The following is a 7,679-nucleotide window of genomic DNA, read 5'->3' as shown; positions in this document are numbered from 1 at the left end:
TCAATTAGAGCGTGGAAAAGAGACAGAGAGACAACATCGACATCCTCCTTCCTACACGAGTTGTGGACAGAACCCTTGATCCTACAAAAGCAAGTAAATACACCAGACTGAGACACCTATGTCAGCTAACACAAAGAACCGGACCAATTGATACATATACACAGACACTGGCGTTTGTCCTTCCAATGTTTACACGGACAATTTATAAACATTAGAGACGATGACCCCCGCATTATTAAAATGAAAGCCTAAAAACAATATTTAAACTATAAGCTTCTGAGAAGAACAAAAGAATAGAATGAATACACAACAAGAGAGTTGTAGAGTGGAATGTCAGATAACTATGTCATCGGTATCTGACAAAAGAAAGCATGTATGCAGGGGTCGACATTTCACAAGATCTTGGCGCAACGATATATATAATATACAGAACTACTGCTGAACTTGCTCTAAAGGCCACATGTATAAGACAATCACCAGCGCAAACAGAGACTTCCCATTTCCTCCCCTGGTTATTTTTTTGCACTATAGATCTAACTGTAATGACTCTGTGTAAAACTGGCGTCAATCTTAAAAAGGACTCGACTGTTGTCCTTGACAACTGGTGACAATCTAATACACTTTTTTGACTGTATTCCATCTGCGGCTTAAAAATAAAAACTAGAATTTGCAGGCCAGTTAGATATGGATGAATACAACTAGTAGCCTACAGTTTGCTGTTTTCATGCCTGGAGTAGAGTATACCAAAAACCTAACAACTGCACTTCAATATGTATAAACTGGAAAACTGCGATAAACCGAAATTTAAAAAAAGAAATTATTTCTCAAAATCTATTTTAATAACTTATCTAAACTGAAAACGTAGCTCAGACAAAGGAAATCCGGAGGTCCTGCAGATTTCGGATCAAGCGGACCCACTATGAATTCATAGTGCTGCGGTTGAACAATGAAATCTACCACCAGAACTACGTTATAGCTCATTAAATTGCTCATCAAGCAACTCCACTCAAGTAACATTGCGGTCGCAATGACCAAGAAAAAAAAAAAGAATCAAAAGGGTTAAGTCAAGCATTATAATTTTTATCCATCAGTCCATATTATATCAGGAAACAATTTTTAATCCCCTTGTGGATCTAGACATTTGTATAGTTCGATATATGGTAACATCAAAAACAAAATAGATCTAAATAAATAAATAAATAAATGAATAAACAAAAGCCAAGAATGAGGTCAATTAAGTGTAGCCTATCCTCATAGTCTGCACACACACAAAAACAGTCTGGATTTTTTAGTTTTAGGGAAATAATTATAAACATTAGATCTAGTGAAGACCATAACATTTTTTTACTTGTCAAGTTTAGGCTACTCTCATTCACAGGCGTAAGTAAAAAGAATTTATCTGGATCGAGCCTTAGATTTTGCGGGCCTAGTCCTAGCCCTAGATCTCTTACGTTTCTTCTGTCTTAAACTACTTTTTTATTCTAGACTCAATAAAAAATATATAAAATATCCAACTTACAATCTCGACTGGACCGAAAACTAGATTCTAGAGATATCAAATTCGAAATGCTAAATCTTATATATATAGAATAGATCTAGATCTAGATCTAGATCTATATCATAATAATGTTTGACAAGAAAATTTACTGGATCGCTAACAACAACAACAACAACAAAATTTACTTGGAAAAATAAATGTGTATTTAAAATCCAGCCTAGACTAGATCTAAATCTAGAATCTAGATCTAGATTAGATCTAGAATTCTATATAACCTAAACTAAATGTTTACAAAGTTAATAATAAAATATAATAGGCCTTATTCTACCACACATTACTGCAGCCTGTACACAACGGTTGGTATACAGCAAAGAATAGTAAAAAGCATGCTAAAAATACAATAAAATGAATAGACTGTGCTATACTATAGGGTAGTCTACAAGACCTAAGCCTCTAGGCCTATACTATAATATTATTCTAGTCAGTCAGTCTTTGGGCTTGAGGGGGTGGGGGTGGGGGGGGGGGCTGTTGTACAGTATGACTAGATTATTCCAGACCCCTTGAATCTTGAATACGTTTACCTTCACCACACATATTGTTGACACAGAGCCCGGCTAGGCCGGGCCGTAACGGCAAGGCCAGGTTAGTAGATCTAGACTCTAGAGTCTAGATTTGTAGTAGATCTAGAAGTCAGCACAGGTATGAGCTCAGCAGAGCTGATCCCACACCTCCAAGTACATTCCGAGACTGCGAGAGTCTAGAGCAGAATAATACTGCAGCAGATCTCCTTTCTATGCAAGATGAAGGTGTGTAGTAACACAGCAGATACCAATAACACAGCGAAGGAAAACACCGATTCATTTTCGACTTACCCTTCTTCGAACGAGAATAAGCGACATCCACAGAGTTTCGGCGAATTCTTCTTGTCAAAAAATCCGAGTGGCGAAATAAATTCCTCAAAACAATCTGTTTCCACTGCTTAACAAAAACTTCCGTGTTAGGTGCATTAAAAACTTGGAAGATCCTGCCGAACGTAAACAACTTACCTGAGTTGACAAACTTCTGCGCTTACGTGTGTCCAGAAAACGTCTGAGAGAGGGGCGACAACTCGTCAGCGTGGGTGGGGCAAATCACACCTGAAAGCAGCAACAGCCAAAATTAGGGCAAAGAGAGCAAAAATTCCTTCGGCAGGCAGCACTGCGAGCGAGTTTGTATGGAAACCCGTTTTGATCACAGTTTGTCTTTTATCGTACCTTTCATCAATTCAGTGTTTGCTTATGAAGTAGAGCACGTTCTACAAGAGTGAAAAAGAAGAACAACAACAAGAAGGAGGAGGTGGAGGAGGAGGAGGAAGAAGAAGAAGAAGAAGAACAACAACAACAACAAGAAGGAGGAGGTGGAGGAGGAGGAGGAAGAAAAAGAAGAAGAAGAAGAAGAAAAAGAAGAAGAAGAAGAAGAAGAAGAAGAAGAAGAAGAAGAAGAAGAAGAAGAAAAAGAGAAGTAACAGTAGCAGCAGCAGTAAAGCAGTAGCAGCAGTAGCAGTAGCAGCACATCATCCGTAGTAGTAGTAGCAGCAGTATTTTGTACCCCAGGGGTTGTATTCTTCACATTTTAGAATACATCTCGTTCTAAGATCTCTTTGAAACTTTCAGTATTTCTCAAAAAATAATTTTGACAGACTGCTATGCAAAGCGTACGGATCGAATTAATTAGTAAATTTCCTCTTTGGAAAGTGTGTGTGTGGGGGGGGGGGGGGGGCTCAGAGTTCCCCATGTCGTATGGTTACGATAGTGAAACACGACGTAGGGTGCGCCTTTAGAATACAGCGCCCCAATGTTTATCAGTACAGGACAGACATAATCATTGACGGAACTGTGGGTGGTTGGCGGGTGTTCTGGTGTGGTTTGCTTCTTGTTTCCTATTAAACACCTATCGTCCTTATCTCCCCTCCTTCTTTTTTATGTTTGTTACTCTCTTGTAACACCTCTAATCTTCTGGCGCCCATATGACCTTATGCAGTTGAGAGCGCCGTGAAAGTTCTACTAATACAACAACATTGATGGAACACTGTCTTCTGCACTTTTGGTTGGCTGTTGTTAGCTTACACAGTAGGCCTGTCGTGTTGGAAAGTATTGCTGTTGGCGGTCCATGTTCAAATCCCTGACAATTCTTTTTAAAGTGTTGGCTATGCTTGTAACTTCCATTTACTCCTTTCAATCAGATACGGACATTTTAGACCGGTGATCCCACTTTTTAAATAAAGATGTACCGAGTTGAAATACAACTGTAAAATTATTATTGTTCTACGTATGTAGGAGGCGGACTTTGCTTCGTCCTAACTATCAAGGCCAACCATGGCTGAGATAGATGCAATATTTCAGAAGAAATATGGAGAAACTCGATACAAATCTTCCTCACAAGGGAATCGAACTCACATCTTCTGTGTGTGACGGTGGCGTGCCTTACTGCCACACCATAGACGCCCACACAGTGTTGAAAGTACCTTAAACACACACACAAAATAAATACAGTACAATATATCTATTGTTCTACGGAGAAAAAGAACCCAATTGTGTAGACAATACAGATACAATGGCCATTACTCTCTTTTTCTTCATTAGCATTGCCTTTCTCACCCTGCACCAGGGCATAGGCCACGGACAAACACCTTCCACCTTTCTCTATCCTGGGCTAGCCTCTTGATGTTATTCCATGTCTTCCCACTTTTCTTTACATCGATTTCTGTGACTCTTCTCCAGGTTCTACGCGGTCTTCCCCTTGATCTCTTACCCTGTGGGTTCCAATCAAAAACTTTCTTTGTTAAGAAGCTGCATCACTTCCTGAGAGTATGTCCAATCCATCGCCATCGCCTTCTTCCTACCTCATCTCTGACTGGGATCTGTCTTGTTTTCCTTAACACTTCCACATTGGTGACCCTGTCTGTCCATCTGATCCTCAGTAACTTTTTTAGACACCTGTTCAAGAAAACCTGGATCCTCTATTATGCTCTCACATCCATACAACAGAACCGACTTCACATTTGATTTGAAAATTCTCAGCTTTCTTTTTCTTACACGGGATAATGTTTGCTTCTGATGCACCGTTCTCTAGTGTAGGGATGTTCTCTGTCCAGCTTTGTTGTAGAGCCGATCTGGCGAACATGCACATGGTACTGGTCTAGAGAGCAACTGACAGGCCAGCCTATCCCCTCAGTGCTGGGACTGACTTCTACATTAACTATTTGATAGCCTTGAAGCTGGTTTAGATAGAGAGAGGAGAGAGAGGGGGGGAGAAAGGGGGGAGACTAGGGAAACAGACAGACAGACAGAGAGAAGGGGGTGGCGGGGGGAGAGACAGAGAGAGAGGGGAGAGAGAGAGAGAGAGAGAGGGGGGGGGGAGAGAGGGGGAGAGAGAGAGAGAGAGAGAGAGGGGGGGGGTAGAGAGGGGATGACAGAGAGACCGGCAGAGCATAATATGCAGGATGAGTAGTATACAGGAGAAAGATCAAACAGAAGGAAGACTACACTGGAGGGGAATTATAAAGATGGGAGAGCCAGGGTATACAAGAGGAGGATAAAGGAGGCGGGGGAGGAAGTAACAGATTGAGGAGTATGAGTATACAGGGGGAGGGGAGAAGGATGAGTAGTATACAGGAGGCAGGAGGAGAAAAGAAAAAGGTCATACGTGTACAAGGAGAAAAGCCCACCGAAAGAGGTGCTTGGGTGTACAAGAAGAAGAGTATAGAGAAGCGTAATTAATTACCCAATAGATTATTCAGGGATGGGGACTAATCCCCCCCCCCAAAAAAAATTCTGAAGATTCTGCGACAGCAGCAGGGGGTCAGGGAAGAAATTAAACGTTTTTAACTTGATTAGTCTCTGAGAGTGTTTTGAATATTAAAAAAAAAAGAATTACAATAAAGTGTTATTTCACTAGGTAACAAACATAATTGATAAAATTTTAAAATACAGAAGCCTACATTTATCTAAATACTTACATTACAATGAATGCTTCTACAGGTCAGATCAATGTTATTGTTTGATGGTCAAGCAGTAATTCTTTTCCCTTCATGTTCATGTTCTCATGTTCAAATAGGAGGAGAAATGGTAGTATGTAACTATTTCAAGTGCAGTGCAACAATAGTTTGTCCACACCCACTTTCCCACAGCAAGAAACTGTTCAAACCCACAATGCATCAGTACAATCGTCGGCATTTTTTTTTTTTAATTCGGAATTCCGAAAATTTTTGGTGAATATCCATCCCTGAATTATTGTTCCTATCCCTTCCACAACACCACAACCGCCAAAAGGAAAGCCAACACAACAAAATAACAGCAAAGTGACGACCACAACAACGACAACGACGAAGACGACGACAATAATATAAAAAGCGCCTACAGCATCAACAACCATTGATAAACTGACAAGAGTGACGACAGCAACACTATCGACGATGTTATCTACAGCTGTAGCAGACAATTAACTAAAAGTTAACGCTATGTCGACGAGTATTGCTGCTGAAACAGAACCAAGACTAATTAACAATTAACTCTTTAACTACTTGGTCGGATATATTATAGCTCCGTGTCGGCTGTGCCGCCAACTATTTAACTCCTTGGGGCCACAACGGACACATGGTTATTATAATTATATGTCCGACCAGTCCACACCAAAGGCAATGTTGCGGTGCATTGAAGCCATCATAATATTATACAATGAATACTTTGAAGTGTGAAGTTTAAGCTGTCTGCCGTTTTAAGTTTCAGATTTGTACAGAAAACAGAATTGACAATCTGTAAGGATTAGGAAGTTGTTGTGTTGTTGCTGTTGCTGTTGCTGTTGTTGTTGTTGTTGTTGTTGTTGTTGTTGTTGTTAACACCACAAAACAGTGCGTCTTCTAGAGTTGTTGAATGACCAAGAATGTACGTTCCCAATGAGTTAAGAACGCAGCGGACAATTAATAATACATGTATTTATGCATGTCCGATCAGCAGCACAGCAGAGACAATGTTTCGGCACATATCGACACACCACACACAAATCATCCAGGGGGCTCTCGTGGCCTAGAGGTTTAGGTGTTCGCCTCTAATTCAAAGGTCCCGGGTTCGAATCTAGGTAGCGATTGAAAAATTTTCTTTTCTAAAAATTGTCTACTTTCACCTCCTTTCCTGCTCTTTAGCAATGTTCTGTCGTCCTCTTTCGCCTCCACTTTCTGCCACACCCCCTTCACCCCCTTTGCCCCTTCCTCTGGGCTCCTGACTCTTTCTGCAGCCTTTCTACTACTACTCCTTGGCTCCTTCTTACTGCCGTCTTTCAGTAACATCCCTGATCTTCTGGTACGAAAGATCTACACCTAGCCTTCACGGACAAGGGCAAAAAATTTCGGAGGTCCCATGTTCACGTTACGCACGTTAAAGATCCCTTGGTGGTTTAAAATCGACAAGAGTAGGCTTCACACCACCAGGGCAAAATTCAAAATTTCCTACAAACTGAAACTGTTTAATGTGTCCCGCGCGCTCATATGACTTTATGCAGTTTGCGAGTGCCGTAAAATACTTACCAAAAACAAAACAAAAAAACAAAAAAACACAAACGAAAAACATGATACATGTTATATGCATTTCCGATCAGCATCAGAGCAGAGACAATGATCCAGCACATTTCGAAACACCGTACACGTATCAGTACGACATGTAACATGGTTGCATGATTATTTCATAGCGTGCACGTCATTGGGTGCCTTTTAAATTTTCAGATAGACAAAAAAAATTAAAAGTCTATTTGAATAATACTAGGTCTATATGCATGCCCTAAAACATTTTGTCATTTAATACTCTTCAGGCGTTGCTGAATAAACAGAATGATTAATAATTGTGTCTCCAAGTTAAGAATTTATGCAAAGGGACGCTACTGTGGTAAATCTGTTTCTTTCAGCGAGAAACTAGACAGTTCTGCCCCTTTATCAACCAAGTTTTTTTTTTAAGGGAGTGTATACAGACCCGGTAACCGGGAACAAAGTCACAAAGTATACAGACCCGGTAAAGGAACTCTTTTGTGATTTCGGAGAGTTTCAGATTTCAGCGCCCTCTTGGCTCAGGGTAGACCTAGGTTCTTCTAGATCTATGGTCTAGATCTAGATCTAGACAGACAGACTTAAATCTTTGATCTAGTTTCGCAGCTA

Source organism: Aplysia californica, unplaced genomic scaffold (genome assembly GCF_000002075.1).
Source record: "Aplysia californica isolate F4 #8 unplaced genomic scaffold, AplCal3.0 scaffold01159, whole genome shotgun sequence".
NCBI classification, from domain to species: Eukaryota; Metazoa; Mollusca; class Gastropoda; order Aplysiida; family Aplysiidae; genus Aplysia; species Aplysia californica.
This window is presented reverse-complemented; position numbering follows the sequence as displayed.